This window comes from Motacilla alba, chromosome 2 (assembly GCF_015832195.1).
Source record: "Motacilla alba alba isolate MOTALB_02 chromosome 2, Motacilla_alba_V1.0_pri, whole genome shotgun sequence".
Lineage (NCBI taxonomy): Eukaryota > Metazoa > Chordata > Aves > Passeriformes > Motacillidae > Motacilla > Motacilla alba.
The window spans coordinates 38,837,415-38,855,318 of NC_052017.1; positions in this window are offsets into that span (position 1 = coordinate 38,837,415).

Here is a 17,904-nt window from a genome sequence, read left to right on the forward strand (position 1 = left end):
CATGGATATTTTTGATGCACTTGGAAGATTATCCTGTGATGGTAAGTTTTCCTTGGTTTTGAGTTTATTTGGACTGTCTCTGTCAGATGAAGGAATTACATTTTACACATTTAAGGCTGCACAAGTGCACATTTAAGGCTAATCCTGCCACTGTTTCCCTGTGAAGTGAATTTCATTTGTAATAAGTAGCAAAAAATATCAACTAACCAAAAGTGCTCCCTTTTAGAAAGGAGAAACCTTCTGCTCCTGAGGTTGTATATCATTGTCAGACTTCATTCATAAGACTTGACACTTTTGAATTAATCTACTCCTTCATGTGGGAATCTCACAAGTGTGATTAAAGTTCCATTTTTTACACCTATTACAATCTGATCTTATATCAGTCACATCACTATTCCCAATCTTGAGACTGTAATGTTACACAGTATATGTTCCCTGGAGCTCAAGTACAATAGATCTGCGCAAAAGTGAAGTATGAGTGGAGCATAAATAAACCAGATCAAAGTGCAAAATCTTGGCTTCAAAGAAAGTTCAAAGAATGTAAAAGTGCTCAGAGAATAGTAGGAATGAATAAACCACTAGTGCCACTAACAAAGTGAGCCATGTCCTTATGTTAGAACTATGAGTCAAGCATAGCCTGCAGCGAGTGCTGGATGCATAATGATGATCCAAACTTTCAGCATCATTCAAATATCATGGAAAACTTAACTTAGCCATTGTCATGTATGCAATTCCTATGCAACACAGTACTCCACAAAACAAATGTAAAAAAGTTGAAAAAAACAAAATTGAAATTCTCACACTAGCAATCAAGACATTATCTCTGTTGCCTTTACTTGCTGTCTCTCTTACTTGAATTTGGTTTTCTATTCTTCTTAAGAATTATTTAATTTATTTTTATGAGACAAAATATCTGTCATAAATCATACAGGCTAATCAAAAGAAAAAAACTAATAGCATTCTTAGCCATGTTACCTCTTCATTTTCCAGTCTTTTTCCTCTAACAAGTGGAATCTTACTGCATGGACTTTTACATTTTTATGAATTCAAGTAGAGGATTCTGGCAACTGATAATGACAGAAAGAAAGATAAATGAAATATTTTAAAGCAATTTTCTTGTTTAGGAAATACAGCCAAGGTTTTGGAAATTCCATAAAATCCCTCAGTTTTAAGTGTATGGGCTAGTCTCTGCATCAAAAGAAAACTTGCCCTTATGTCCAGGTATTTCTGACCCTTATTTTTCAGTAGTATGCTTTCCCTTCTACTGACGAAGAAAATGCCAACCAGTGCCAGAAGTTAAATACCACATGGGTTACTCTCTGCTCCTGATGATTTCTACATACACAAACCAGAGGCATTGAGAGAAGGAGTGGGATCTTGCATAGAAGTTATCCACAAACCCTGTGATATGAGATGCTTTCTTGTAGAGTAGGAGAGAATCAGCAATAAAACATTCTTTAGATACTTAAGTGCTGCTTCTCCCCTTTCTTTTTCTCTCTCCCTAAGGTATTATATGTTCTATACAGGATAGATCCTGCAAAGTAGAAATGAGAAGCTCTGCCAGCAAATAATTAGCATTTGAAGTCACAATTTCATATGCATCAGGCATGGAAACATAAGTAAGACTGTGTTAACAAATTTATGTCTTAAATAAATTACAGCTGTCTTTGTAGATGGTCACTCCTGTATAGAATATTGTGATATTTATCATATTTAACATATTTTAGTATGGTTATTAGGACAAAAAGATAGTCAATATAAAAGAGAACAAGGGTTTCTTTTTCTTTTATTGTTGATTCTTTTCTTGCTTACAAGCAGCTATTTTCACTTGGGAATGTCTGACAGAAACAAGCTCTTGCAGCTAGGTTCCACTTAATGGAGAGAGGAGTCCTTTGAACTCTGCAGAATGCATCAGGTCTGACCTTTTATTTCCTAGTAGAATGGTGGCCGCAGGCAAGTTGCCCCTTTGTAGCCCAGTCAATGTTGCAACAGAAAAGGCCAGAAAGAAGGCACAGATAAACTCCCTCTGCAGCAATCCTGAGTCCTGAAAGTAAGGGAAAGAAAGAGTCCAGAGAGTGAGAGAGACACATAAAATATTTGCTCCAGCAATCCCTGGTGCACTTTATATTTATAAGTACTACCTGCTAGCCTGGAGGTTTGATGTGCCAGACAGCAAAATAGCCATGCTCAGCTTGCAAACCTCCAGACAGATGGAAAAATAATTCCTCTTCAGCACCAAACACAGGTGACAGAATATTTGTCGCTGAAGACTAAAGTTAAGATGGTTTCAAATGCCAAATTTCTTTTCACCTGGTGACATTCTTATTGCTGTCTCATGTCATTCTATGAGTGCTGGACAGAAATTGTTACACAATTGGCCCATCATCAAGATGAAAATATTTCCTTTGTTTGCCATTATGTAAAGCAAATATTAGTAGAGTTAATAGAATCAATCTCATTTAAAGACTCTGGCTCATGTGTGATAGGTATTACTGCTCTCCTGACACAATAATGTTTTTGACAAATAATGCCTAAGAAGTGGGCAACTTTTATCCTGCTGGTAGGAATGCTGTCTCTGAGCAAGCTTTTTTCCTGTGTATAGTGAGAGCTCCTTAGTTTGCCTCTCAGGAATTGTTATGTGTGTTCCCTGAACAGAACTGAGAGACAGAAGGGGGAAATGGCCTTTTCTTGGTAGTTAGGTTTTTGGCCACTTGGTGAGATTTCTGTGATGGGTTTTAGCACTCTGTGAGAATTCTTTTGTGAGCTGATAGGGCTCTGCTAAAGCTGCTGAGGATGGGGGAGGATGGGCAAACTTACTGGAGGAGTATGCTAAGACAGAGCTAGGGAATGCCCGTGCAACACTTGGCTTGTTTTTGCAGTCCTGTCTTGTTCACTGACATAAAACCATTTCACAAATGTGTAAGTGGGAACTAATATGACAGAGAGACATTTGTGTAATGTATATTGGCAACCCCATATTGGCATATGGGGAACTAAATCCAGGGAATGCGGCCAAAATTATTCTGAAGATGTGTTTTACTCACCTTGTAGAGGGGGAGTGCTATGATGTTTGTTTTTTGTTTTTGTTTTATGTGAATTATAAGATGGATAATTTTAAGAGATCCATCTTAAAATTTAAGACATCCATCTTAAAATTCCACTTCCAGGAAAGAGAATACATGGAAATGAATATAAAAAAGATTAACGTTTTCATGGTGAAAAAATATATGGGGATGGAGAGACTGTTTTGACTTTTTTTCCCATTTTCTCTTATCTTTATCTTTCTGTGTATTTGTATCAAAATCAGCCTCAAAAAATCGAAGACAATCTTATCAGTTTTTATATAAAGACATGGTAAAAAGATAATTCCAACATTGTCAGGGACTTTACAGGGGTTGAAGGTCATATACTCTTTTCTTCATACTTGAAATTAAAATATCATTAGGCAACTGAAAAAATTATTTTGATTATGGTTTGTCTTTTGTTTGGGTTTTTTTTTTCCCCCTTATCTCTTTTTAGAAAGAGGTAATAACACTCAGGAATGAATTTTCCTGACACTATAGCAGATTATTTTATACATTTATTAGTAAAAGATAGAGAAATTACTACATCAATAATCTGTCCAATCCTAACATTTGGCCATCTGGGAAGTGGGAACATTTCTAGTTTTAGGAATAAGAACCACTGGTGAAATCATGACTTTATGTCGCAACTGAGCCGGTAAAAGCCAAGGGTTAGGATTGAGCAATATGATAACAGAGGTTATTTGTCTCCTATTAACATATTTTTGTTACATGTTACTGAAAATTGTGAATGTTGTGCCTGTATCTTTGACCTGGCAGACTGATTTGATCGGAAATTGTAGCAAGTGATCTGTCCGATGACTGGTGAAAGGATAAGATACAGAGGGACTTCACAATAATATAAATTAGTTGTGTATAGAAACAACATCCCCATCACTTAAATGCAATACGCCTCCATTTCAAGACAAATTCAGGATGTTGATGAATGCCTCACTAGGACTCTCAGTTGATATAATTCACACTACAAACCTGTCACGTACAAATCAGTGAAGGTGGAGCTGTCTTTGTGGGAGAGAGCGTTCAGATCAACCTGTGTCAGGGTTTCCCCTGAGCTTTCTGACTGATCTTTAGACCTAATTTTCAATATAATTGTGATCACGTTTGTTTCTTCAGTGAGGTGTATTTTTTGCAAGAATAACATTATTGAGTACATGTTTCCCACCAAATCACATATATCCAGCAACAAGAGGAGTGAATGAGTCAGGAGTCTGGGTTTAAAAATATTCTGGCAGTTTTCTAAAGTTACACGAATATTGCTTTTCATAGAGAAAGCTGAAAAATATCTGTGGTATTTGGGTTTGGCATACTGGCGTCAAATTTCAGTTACTCAGAATGTTTTATTTGCAGAAAAACAGTGGGGAAGAAAGAATTCTCCCAAATGGGTGCCAATTCACAGGATATACGTCAATCTGCATGTGTACAATCATGGTTTCCTCTTAAAAAATAAAACAATTTCCATGTGCTGAAGACAACAGTTTAGTATGTTAAAATATGTGCAGTTTAGTATGTAAAATTATGTGCTGCAATCTGGAAGGTAAATTCTTCTGTGAAACTGTCAGGGTAGCTCATTAAACCAGCTGTAAGGACTTTGAGATCACAGCTGCCTGTCTCAAACACTGTTAAGGCCACAGAAGGACTTTACCATGAGATCAGCACAGAGCAGAGCTGCAGGATGGCACTAACTCCAAGCCTGGCAGAGGCAAGATCTGGGTAGCACATCCTGGTTAATGCATCCGGACAAAAATTCCCAATTTGGCAAACCGTATAAAAAAGCTCTTGGGCACATCATCTGTCAAACAAGGATCACCCAAAGTTACAGGTCAGATGGCACCTGTGACCACCACCCACCACTGCAGCCCCCTTGGAATATGCCTCTGTGGATACCTGGAACTTGGAGTGTAAATTAAACCACCACAGCAGGAACTTGAGATGAGATAAAGGTGGTGCTATTGTCTGGCTGTTATCTCAGACCCAGGGTGAGTTTAACAAAGCTGAGGGAGAAGAATGCATTGCTGAAAATGGCAAAATTCATGGGGTACAAGGAAAGCCAGCTCAGCAACTGTGCTAAAATTAGTTCAGACCAAGTAAAAGGTAATTCTGATGGGGAGATTGCAACCACCAACTCACAGACCACCAACCCAAGAAATCCACTGACTCAGAAGAGAAAGATAGCATGGGAATAATTAGCATTAGAGGCAAGGGAATCATTTAAACAACAGCATAACAGAACTGTGTAGCCAATAAGAATTAATTCCTTTGTTTGGTAGAATATATAAACAATGAAAAGTTTGGAATGGTCTCAGGACCTCCCCCATGAAGAAACCCAGGGTGAAGAAGGACTAACAGGATGCTACTGGATCCATAGGTGGTGACTATCTTCTGCTTGATCATACTCTCTCTCTCCTCCCTCACCCCCTTTACCCCTTATTTTCTGTTTCTTTCTATCTCTCTACCTAACATTCATTGCTAAATAAAATCCATACCATTGACTTTGCAATATGCACGTTAATTTGGACAGAGGCATCTCTAAATGCCTGGATCATGATACCAGCTCACCATGACTGCAGTCTTCCTGGCTTCTGTAATATTCTTCTGGTACAACATTCATTTCTCACTGCCTTTAAGGTTTTCATGTGAATGATGCTCCAGCAGTGCATCCCCAAGCTACACCATTTTTGAGAGATTCCAGTCATGGCCCTATGGAAGGTGGGGGCCACTGAAAACAGCACAATGAATTGTAGACAGGTGAGCCTTGATGTGAGATTTTTTATTCCCATTCTCCTTCGTATTTGAGAGCACATCAATAGAATGCATCATGGATAAGATGCTCATTTTCAAGACATCACTAGAGAGACATTTCAGAGGATAAATAGAGAAATAATTTTTCAGGGGAAAAATGCAGGAGCAAATAAAAACAGTTAAAGGATGAAAAATGCCCACTATTTCCCCAGTAAAGTCAGTTATCCTGCAAACCACATGGATACATTTGAAATAGAAAAATAAAACACTTGTGAGACTGTCATAAATTTTTTTTTCTGTAAGACTTCACCCATAAAATAATTATTTTAGATGTGAAAGATAGTGATTTCTTTTCCTCTTGAACTTTATATTGCGAAAGAGAGTGAAATTTATTTTTACCTTGCAACTGAAATTTAAATATATTAACTGAAGATTCAAGGAAAGTCAAATACTTCATCCAGCATGAAATAAGCTCCAAACAACCTTTTGTCTCTGAATTTTTTTTAGATATGTAGTAATAAATTGTATGGCTTCAGTCTTTTAAACCTATTGACTCCGGATGAAGAAGAGAAGTCTTTCTACCAGTTTCAAAACTATGGACTGTTTGTATGGACTCAAGAGGACTTGCAGGCCTCTTCAACCTTTTGAATCCCAAAGTGAAGGAGGACTTGAGATGCAGAATTTATGAATGTTCTTATATCTAAAGTTATTCCAATTGCTCAAAATATATTTAGAAGTTTGAAAAAAAATTAAATTAATTATATGGGCTATTTCAAGAGAAAATTCTGTCATTTACAATAAAAATTGGTGTCTGAAGTTAGTATTTCAAAAGAAGGTGGTGAGTATTTCAGAAGAAGAACATATAAAATTCATATAAAAGAACTAATACAAATAAGAAGTCTAAATCAATGTTTAGAAAGCTGCATTTTTTTTCTCTGCCTACCTATAAATTAGAACTCAATTCCACTGAAGTACTAGCTGTGCTTTTTAAAGGAGTCAGATTGGAGCCGAAGACAATTATGAGGAAAGAACTGTAATATCAGGCTTAAAAAACCAGTAACTGCTTGGAAATCTTTTCAGATGTGCAAAGTAGTGCATGTGTGTTCTGGTTAATTTGCAATGCATTTAATTTAAACACACTATGATTCAGTTAAACCTCCTGTGAGGGGAATTTTTGACATGATATGATCACTAAACCACATTGGAAACAGAGAGCTGAAAATGCAGTAAATAAATTACTAAAAATTATTAACAACTCCAGATTTCAAATTTAAATATTCTTCCTCCAGCAACTGTAGCTAGAAGCCATGAAATAAAAGTGTTTGAAGCTTAAATTGTCTCCTGATACTTAGAACTAATCCTGTCACATCAGTCTGGATGACTCTAAGACTGTTAGCAACAGTTGTTGCTAGCAACTTGTTCTGTGGCAACCTGAACTGTTAAATCTTCTGTGAAAAAATTTGGACATTTCAGTCTGAACCCTTAATGAACTTCCTCAATTTAAATCTAAAAAAAATGCCATTTTGAGATGCTTATTTTGGATGCGTTGGGGGAACCCATTCTGTAGAGATTTAAGTACCTACATTTCTGAAGTTCATGTTTTCAGAAGCTGAGGACTAAAAAATGTCTGGTCATTTTTGAAAATGTAGGCTTAATACTATAAGTTAGAAATTTATTTGCCATAGGAAATATATTTATACTATATCCTGGAGGAGAATTATGTTACTGACACACTGTGGATGATACAAACAACTCTCCTTTTAGTTTTCTGAAGTGTTTTAGAGTGGAGTGTTTGAAGTGGAGTTTCACTCGTTAAGAACATCTTTGAGTTGCACATCTGTTGTCTAAAACTTAGATCTAGTTCTACTATAAAAATTTTGTTGATTTATGTCACTCATGATTTGTTTTTGGCAATAAGAAAAACTTGGTTAGTTTTTCCCAAGAAAGTGTTTTGTTTCTTAGCTTGATTCTATGTGGAGTCCCAGCTTCATATATGCCACATATATACTCCTTCTAGTCTGCTGTTCTTGACAACTTTTCTAGCAGGTGTTGAACAGTTAATACATTCAATATTATCTTCCTTAAAATTACAGTGATTTTTACTAAGAATAATTTATTCAATTCCATTTGTGCCTGGTTGATTTTAACACATCATTTCCGAAACACCAGGAAAATGATAACAGAAAAGATAAAATTACATTGCTTCAGAAATCCCTCCTTGGTAGATTGTTTAACAATATTCTAAATGTATATTTTGCAGTATCTCCTTGTGAAAGCGGTAGCACCTTGGCTTGTGCACTAATGGCACAGTGATTCCTGGCTTATTTCACTGATCTGCTATAGAAGTATTTACATTGTGCTGTGATTTGATGTGGTCTTCCAATGCATAACTATGAGGCAGAGAATTCTAACTCAGCCATTAAATGTCCCTAAAACCTCCTTTAAGTATTGGAATGTCTTAGTCTAATTCTTCTAGGGAAGGACAGACAAGGGCAATGCACCTGCAGGCTTGCCAATTTCCCTTTATGTTTGCATTCCCTTGTCCCAAGGATATAGACAGCTGTAAATCTAATTTTTAACAATTGAGTATGGCATTTGGAGATATCCCCTTAAAAAGGTCCACTCATGAATTTTGCAACAGCAAATTAAAATTTGCATTTTTATAGTTCTTCTATCCTACGATGTTTTGCTAAACCTGGTCAAAACTTTATGAAGAAAAAGTTTCACACACTGACTGTGTGGTGACTTTACAAACAGAATCACACCTTTTCTATCCCAGATAGCCAATCAGCATGTGCTTATTCATTTACAAATACACAGATTACAATGAAAAGAACTATGTGATGTTTCAACCGTGGTGGCATTGGGCATTGTGGAGGCATGTGGCAGGTAGTTCCAGAGAGCCCTTCCTACTTTTTAATTTTACTGAAGGCATCTGTGCCTTTTAATGTAGTACATAAGTGGTGGAGGAGGAAATTATGATCTTACTGATGTTGGTGAGAGATTATCCAACGATATCAGTGGGTGGGTCAGGATTGTCAAGATGAGTGAAAGACATTAATTGCATTCTTTGCAGCAACTCTGCACAGCTGGAAAATGTATTTCATTGAAATAATACTAGAAGCCAAATACTGGATATAGAAATAAAAGTAATTGTGGTTTCATGTAGATTTGGCTTCTGCCCTGCATTAATGATCAGTGTATAACCAATTGGTAGCCAGCTGGCATCATCAGACAAATAGGTGTTTAGTACCATTCCCCATGTACAGCATGGCAGCAGCAGGGTGGAGAAGTTTTGAAGTTGTGGTGTACAAGGAAAATGTGGCAGGCTGGCTGCTGGGGGTCCCAGAGGAGAGCTGCCTGGCATGTAGGGGATTTTGCTTTCCTTATAGAGCCCATTGCCTTTTCAACATTCCCTGGGCCAACACAATTAACTGCCTTTTTTTTTCACTTGTGTAGCAGTTAAAAAAAAGAAGCCAATCATCTCTTACTTGAATCTGGAGGTAAGAGTAAATATTTGTGATAATTTCTATCATATTAAGAAGAATTATTTGTGATAATTTCTGGTCTCTTGTATAACTCAGGCATCAACAGTCTTGAACTGTTTTGAGTGCAATGCCATGCCTTGTAGGACATACATCTAGACTAAGAAATTTATTGTTAAGGAGAAGTCAACACAATCCTTGCTAATGACCCACAGTACCTATAAATGGTGAATTATTACTAGTGTGACCTCGCACGCTTCTATCCATTCAATCACTGTGTAATTTTCTTGGCTAACCTTGAGTACCTTGTGTTCATCTGGCCCACACACTGGTGTGAGAACAACTTGCAGTTGTCTGAAAGTTTTGAAATTACTGCATTACTTTCAGGCAAAGTAGACACTGGATCAAGTTTGGGTTTATTTGTGTAAGATCACAAGCTGGGGTAAGAACCTGAGCCTCTGCACACAGAATGGTTTCTGATGTCATGGAACTATCATTTAATTTTCAAGTGCATAATTATGATAAAAATTAACATGCCAAAAAGGTGCTGAAAAATTCCTAAATATTCTCACAAGGCTGAGCTTCTTAAATAAGTAATTAAAGGGTGTTGCAGTTTAACCCCAGCTGGTAACTAAGTACAGTGCCTTTGCTTATTCAATTCCCCACACCCTTGGTGAGATGTGGAGGAAAACTGGGGAAAAAAAGTAAAAACCCTTGGGCTGATATAAGAACAGTTTAATGATTGAAAGAAAATAAAATAAAATACAATACAATACTAATGCTTATAATAGTATTACTGTTTTTATTGGAAAAGAGAGAGAGCAGGGAATAAAATCTAATATTTTTAAGGCTTTATTGTACACAGCTTTTATTCAGGTTGCTGAATTTGAATGCTCAGATGGACATACATGCATGTGTGGCCTCTATGTGCAGTGATACAAAATCACTATCTATGGAGAGAGGGAAGGGCATAACAGCTACTAAGGCAAGACAGGCAGGACTGATGTCTGGGAGCAAGACAGATATCTGCTGTCCTCACAGTTCACATGTTACTGTTCTTGTGTGCTTGTGTTACACTGCACAGGCAGCAGTGAGGGGGAAACTGAGCCCAGAGTAGTGCTGAGTTTTCCTGTGGAAACATTGTCCATCTTTGTAAATAAGCATAGGAAGATAATGTAAAAAGCAGTTTTCCTGTTTCACCTGTGAAATGAGTCATCAGAGAATGAAAATATAATCTGTAAATTATTGTAAATTTGTCAGAATTTGGTGAGATGTAAGGTAGGATCTGTGCCTCACTTTCACAAGTTTTTTAATGCTTACATGTCAAGACAAGCTGTAAATGAACAACTTAAGAGACTAAATGTGATCACTCCAGACATTCCACTCTGACTTTCCAAGAGATGCAATTCGTGCAGCCTCAATGCTGTATCATCTGGTGACCAGATACCAGAGAAGGCAGCTTTAAGTCTACATGAAAAAAGGCATGCAAAAGAAAAATAACATGGGATGGGGAGTAAGAAGCTTTCTGCAAAGCCTCTGTTTCCTCAGTGCCAAAGGGCAGGGAAGGACAGGAAGACAAACTGAATTGGAAAATAGAGAAGGGGAAGTTGGAAGTTAAAAGGAGGAGCTGTCCAGCCCACTTGCTTAAGGGACTATTGAACTGAACTCAGGAGACAGCTGAGGTGCTCCAGCACACAGGGAAATTCCACTCTCTCAAAAAACTTTGAAGCCCATTTTTTATTCTCTCTTTTGAGTGTGTATTTCATCATAACAAATCTAGATATTAGTTTATCCTCAAATATATTTTTCTTAGTTGTAAAGCTCAGTCTGAAAAACCTGATGCAAGAAAACCTCCCCTCTCTATGGGAGCAATTCTAACAAGTTAAAATACATTGGCAGTGACTGGTACTATAATCCATTTTGTCTGAAGAGTGAGCAGAGAGTTTTCTGCTTAACTCTGCAAGCTGGCCTGAGAGCTGCTCATACAAATGTTGGGGAGGGAAATTTACCCATTGGAAGCTGAAGTTAATAGGCATGCTGGTGGTATTAGGAAGTTTTTAACAGCATTGCCAGGAATAGCTGATGTTTCTAAGATCTGGTGCAGCCACAACAATTTACTTTTGAGGCACTCTGCCCAAAAATTCCTTTGATCTTTTAACAAGTCTATCAGCCTCACTTAGTTTTTCTATAAACACATTGTTCCACTGCCAGGTTACAAAGGGGATTTTCTACCCTCAGCCCTTGTAGTACAGTATGGTTATTAACCTGAAAATAAGCTGAGCCCTTGGGAAGGTAATCAGAAGGATTGAAATCAACATGCAAAAATGAATTATTTTTTAATGAAATTATATATCAATAAAGAGTAGTCTCAGATATTTTTCCAAAGCTATGGTTCATTGTGAACCTCTTACAGCCTGTGATTCGACAGAGATCCCTGTTAGCACCTCAAAAGGGCTGTTTATTGGAGCATTCATTTATAGGGAGGAATCCATGCCTTCTTTGTGGTGTGTGTGTCTCTGTGCATGGATGGGAAAATGTTGCTTACACACTGCTCTTGTTGGTGGGATTTGAGTGATATTAAAAGCTCAGGGCTTTTTCTTTTCCGTAAAATAACTAGGAAAATTAACAAGTAGAATATCAGAGCTTTTATGTAGGGATAAAGATATGCCAAATGCTACTAAAATATATGTGAATCCCTTCCTTTGCCCCCATTTCTCCCCCCCCCCCCCAAGCCCAAGTGACTCCATAATGGTCTATGCAATATTGTTATTTCTGCTTTGGAGCGCATTTTTCTCAGACAGTACTCTGTCTTTTTCTTACCTACAAAAATGAGTAACCCTCTATTGTTGCCAAACTGCAGCAATTTTTTCTCCATCTGATTTTTTAAAATTAATCTTAGTGAAAGGACAAGTTCTGAACAAAACAATAGCAATAAAAATGTTTGTCAAAGTTCTTCTGGCTCCAGTGAGTTTTCTTTAAGCAGTAGAAAGACTTGAGTTTCACACCTGAAAGGGAAGGCTTGGGTTGTGACCATAACAAGTGACCTCTTAAAATCTATAATCTCTTGGTGAAGTACAGATTAGAGTTAAAAGAGGTAAACAAAATTTGACTTCTTGAAATAATGAGATTTCAGAGCAGCCATTAAGGAAGGCTTCTTGTCTGCAACTGCTCCCTACACAAATTTGATGAGACGAGGGCTAAATTAAGCACAGGATGTTGAACTTTGGAGCACGAGAACCCCCCTGGCAGGGATAGCCCAGCTCTGTGGCTGAGAGCAGCCTTCAGAGAGTTGTAGCTCAGCTTCTGAGCAAGCAGGCCAGTAATTAAGCTTCAGGTCTCTGATTGTTATGTTCACACTTCAAAATTAAAGACAGACCTAATTCTTTTGAACTTTGTTTTGAACTTTGTTAAAATAGTCTTAACCTTTCAAGCCACAATGGGAGAAGCAATGCCTGCTACTTTCAGCAGTAAAATGCATTTTGATTATTTGGCAGAGCTGGATCCTGTCAATTAACTTTAGAGTGATGAAACAATTATTTGTCTGATTCTGAACCAGTCTAATTTCCAAAATCAGAGACAGTCTTACTCTGTGATTATGTGGAAAATTGTACATTACAAGCAGCAATACAGATGGTTTTCCTCTTTAATTTTTATGCAATTCAGGTAAAGTGATTTCTCATCAAGCTGTGTGTATAGATGTCATCAGATATGATATATGACACAAGGTAACAGTTTTATACCATTAACATGTGTTGCCTTTGCAAGATGTTGGCATTCCTTGTTAAATGTAGCTCATGGATGCATTCCAGTTTCTGAAATTCTGGTTACATTTTAAAAATGGAATATTTTTGCATTTGTTTGCACTCCTTTTTTTTTTTTTTTTCCTGTTCATGAATATTCAAGTAAGTAAGGAGTCTACTGTCAGAAATACTTGTAAAATAGCAAATTTTAAACTAGCAGTAGAGGATATTGCAATGTTCCAAGAATGTGACCATGGGAGTCACCTGCGCATGGAGGAAGAATTATTTCTTGCAAGAAAATTGAAAACCAGTCAAAATTTCTGGTTTGAATTTGTTTCACAAATCTTTAGGAAGAAAACCCCCACTGAATTGTAGAAAAACCCCAAACCCCACATGCCCGTCCTTCAGAAAATCCTTATTTTCAACAAATTCCTGCTCCTCTGAATCTACAATATCTCTGACTTACCAGTGTGACAAATTTTACAGTTATAGAAATAACATAAAAGCAAATGCAAGGCAGTAACAATATTGCATCTCCAGTGGTGGTTTCCCAGGCTGCTTCTTTGCTGTGTGGCTGAGAAGAGCAATAAAAGTTTCAGTGCTCTTTAGGCAGGGAACATGAGAAGCAACTCCTTTGCTTTGCCAGGATCTGGCTGCACCTTCAGGAGCAGTTTTGTTCCCACTGGGTCATTCCCTGCAATCTCCTGATGATGTATGATGCAAATGCTGAGGGTTTTGGGTTAGGATCTTTTTTCTCCATGCTGTCTTTTCCTCTACAGAGCCCATTTCCATCAGGTGTTTATACCAGACAGGATTAGTTTTGCTTGATTCTTTGACTCTTTTGTCCCTTTTCACTTTTCATTCTTCATGAAGCTGAATGCTGTTGCTTAGCATCTCCTTCTTTTTATCATCCTCATTTCATATCTGTCCATCAGCATTAAGTACTGTCAGGTTTAAGCCTTTGAATGATCAAAGCCTTTCAACATCCCTCTGTTGCATCTGGTTTCCTTTGTTAACCAGTCTTTCAGTGTTTCTATCATTCATGCAAGATGCAGCTGCTTTTTCCAGTCCTTTCCCTGTGCTTCATGTAACTCTTCTGAATTTTCTAGGCCATTTTTCCATTTGTTTCATGACTTCCACACCTCAAATTTTGGTATTAACCTTGAGTGTATGATATTGTGAAAAATGCTTTCTGATGTGAAAACCCCTTCATCCTATCAAAAGAATGTCTTCTGATACCTTTTAAAGCATGGAGTGATTGTGTCCATCTCTGTAACTATTGACTTTCCGGAGACAACCGCAGCAATCTGGAAATGGATGTTTGAAAATAAAAATCTCAAAACTTTAAGTGTCAAATCCCTCTCCCATCCCAAGGAATAGGAAATGCTTCTTGCCATTCTGGAAGTGAGAGCCATTGTTCTCATGGTGTCACCTCTTAAAGCTCTCTTTTCCCACCAGGTGCTAGACCACCTTTCTGTATTTGCACAAATCTGGAGAAGGGTTTGCCAGGGGCTGGATGTCCTCAGGCTTGGAGGGAAGTTGTTCTGATCCACAGGATGTTTGGAATGGGCACCCAAAACCGTGCTTGGGGCCAGGTATGTCAGGGTTCTGACTGGTTGCTGCCGTGGTCTTCATGGAAACTCGAGGGCAATTCTGAGAAGAATCTTGGGAAACCCATAGTACAGCCACTTGCTTTGCAGTGTTACATCCCCCTTGGTAGTGCTACAGAGCAGGCTGAAGAGAGATGGGACCATTTTGCCTTTGAATACCTACTTCAGAGGTTGGATAATTTACATGATTTAGCCTCTAAAGGTGCAAGACATGATTTAGTTTTGTTATTTGCTTTTAATGCATAAATGTCCCGGCTATGCTTTGTTTCATGGTGCTGCCTACCAAAGTATGTATGAACAGGATTTAATTTCCAAACAGCCCTGCTCCAAACCTCAATATGTCTCTTGGCTGAAAGTTGTGCAGTAAAATCCAGTGTTCACAGCAACCTTTCTCTGTTGAAACACTAAAGTTTTACATTTGTCTAATATATTTTCACTTGGACCTTAGAACTCTCATAAAGTCTTTGCTCATGTTGCCAATTTTACCTGTTCTCCTCATACAAAGAATTCCACTTATTACTTTGTCTGACACTTTGGGCAATGAATTTCATGGTAATTATTGTTCTTACCCTTTGCTTTCTTCCCTCATATAACATTGCCTGACACTTTGTATAATAAACCAGAAAAGCTTAAGTGTTATCCATGATTCACTGCTTTCTGCCAAAGATAAACCCTCCTCTTTTTCCTGTGTCTGACTGGTTAAGATGCTCAGTGCACTCCACGCCAGCATGGCCAGCATGAGCTGAAAGGGACCTGCCTCTCAGTTGGTCTCTTATTTTTGTCATTCAGCACTAAAGGCACATTCAATTAACTATCTTGGACTTATGTGACTGTTTTGAACCACACTCTTGTTTTTCAGATTAATTCATACAAACAGATGCATTCTTAATGGCAGATGGAGAGAACAAGAACCACTGCTATGTATTTACTGAGCGCTACAAAATCCTCTTTGAAAATTAATCCTTGGACCATCAGTTGATGAAATTAAACCAAACCACTGCAGGTTGTCTTAACAGGACTGTGTAATAATAAGGCTTTGCCATCTTGAATAAGGTTTATGGAGAAGGTCAAGATTACTGTTTTGCCCTGAAGAAATTTGTGTTGTTTCAGTCTAGGCAATATCTATTATTCCTCACAGAAAAGGCAAAATTTGTGTGGTTTTAGAAGAGAGCAACAGGAAGTCACAGAAAATCAATTTTAAAGGGTTGCTGCTGTGGACAGCAGTTTGCATGAGAAATGTGCTCCACTTTGTGGGGCTGAGAGTGTTTTGTGGATGATTTTGTTTGCATACATATGGAGAAAGAGACTTGCTGAAGAGTTAGAAAATGTGTAAATTAAGGTATTATGAACGTTTTATACAGCAAAAAATGAGTTAATTTTGGGAAGTGATACATGTGTCTGTTGTTTGTCTGTTAAATAGGAGTCAGTTGTTGGAGTGCTGGAGCACTCTAAAACCCTTGATGGAAAATTCCATAATTGCATAAATAGAGATAAGAAATGTTTCTTCTTACCTCCCCTCTCCAAACCTATGTACTCCAGAAATTACACTGTTCAGAAATATAGGATGAATTATATTTTGTGTTTGATTTATGGCAAGTTTAAGATGTAGTGTCTTCTGTAAGTTAGAAATATGACCTTTGTTCATGTAGAAAATAATCATCATCTCTTTGAGGTACACACTTTAGGAAGGATAATGGGAAAATCCATAGTGATCACTAAACTAACTATAAACCCTCACAGAAAGACCCTGGTGCAACACTGAGTGGTTATCAAAAAAAGCATCCCAGCTCAATATTTTTCAGTGGCAGTATAAGCAAGAAAATGAATAAATAGACATAAGGAAGCTAAAATAGTTGGATAATAAAGAAGAATAAGATGAGAAACAATACTGAAAATGTGAGAGAGCCATAACATAAATTGAACATGTCACTGACAGCATCACCTTGAACAGCAGGTACAGTTCTATGGCTGTGTCTCAGGAAGGATTTCTCTAAAATAAGACATTCAGAAAAGTAAACAGCCTTAGCTTCATGAGAAATTTTCATAGATTAAGAGAAAGAAAAAAGGAAAAGATTAAAAGCGAGGAAAAACAATAGCCCTAGGACACAATCAACAAAGGACATATTATCCTTTCTGTTCACTATCCAGTGAGTGGAGAAACAAGTAATTGTTACCCAATGAAATTAAAAAGCTGCAAATCCAAAAAGAATCCAAAAAGGTCTTACATTTTGCCTGATAATTTGGAGTCCTATTGCTATGAAGATCTGAAGAGATTTTTATTAAAATTACCTGAACTTGAAGGGAGAAAAAAAAGAAAAAAAGAAATCAATATTTTAGTCAGAGAGGAAATACAATTCCAGGGTTTTTTTTTTTAAGGACATCCCTTTCCAGGACAGCCTTTTGACACATGCTTTACTTATCATTATGATAAAAGGCAACTTGCAGGAGATATGGGCTTGTATATGTATATTCAAAATATTTTGTATATTCAAAAGTTTTCCTGAATCTTAGGTAGATGAGCCAGATATTATCAGCTAACTGTTGCCTCAATATAGGTTTTGTGTGCCTCACCACAAGAATCTATTTCTGGCTACAGACTGTAGTTTACATGCATGAGTGGCCAGGTCTGATGTGAGAAACATTTTTATTTTTTTTTCAAGCTGTTTGTGGCTTCTAAGGCATGATAAACCTCCCAGCTTACCGGGCTCCTGAGCTGACTGCCAAAACCTGGATGGTACATTTGAGGCCATACACTTGCTTCAATGCTGTGGAAAAGACTCCTTTAATTAGACCCATAATATCTGTTATGTTCCTCAGGAACTAAAGTTTTCTTTCTGTTTATTATTACTTCCTTGCATGGAAGTAGTGTGAGCGTACCATTTATAGTTAGTGCATAATGCCTAGATTTTAAAATAATTGAGAAGGAGGCTTTGTTATTCAAAAGTAGATATTTTAATATAGTTCTTATCAAATTAATAGTATCTTCATTTGTGGATATATTGAGTATAAATAGCTTAATCATTTTTATGATGCCAAAATGTCTCTTATCTGATGACTTCTTATGAGCACATTAAAAGAAGAAGGTGGCATATTTGATAAGTCTCTGTGGTTTCCCTAAGGAGGGAAGAGAGGGGAGTGCTGAGGGATTAGAAATCTGATTAGCGCATAATGAGGAACTTTACTTTCTAAAATAAAATTAGGGTAATTATAAAATGACATGTTCACATATCAATGCAATGACTTTACT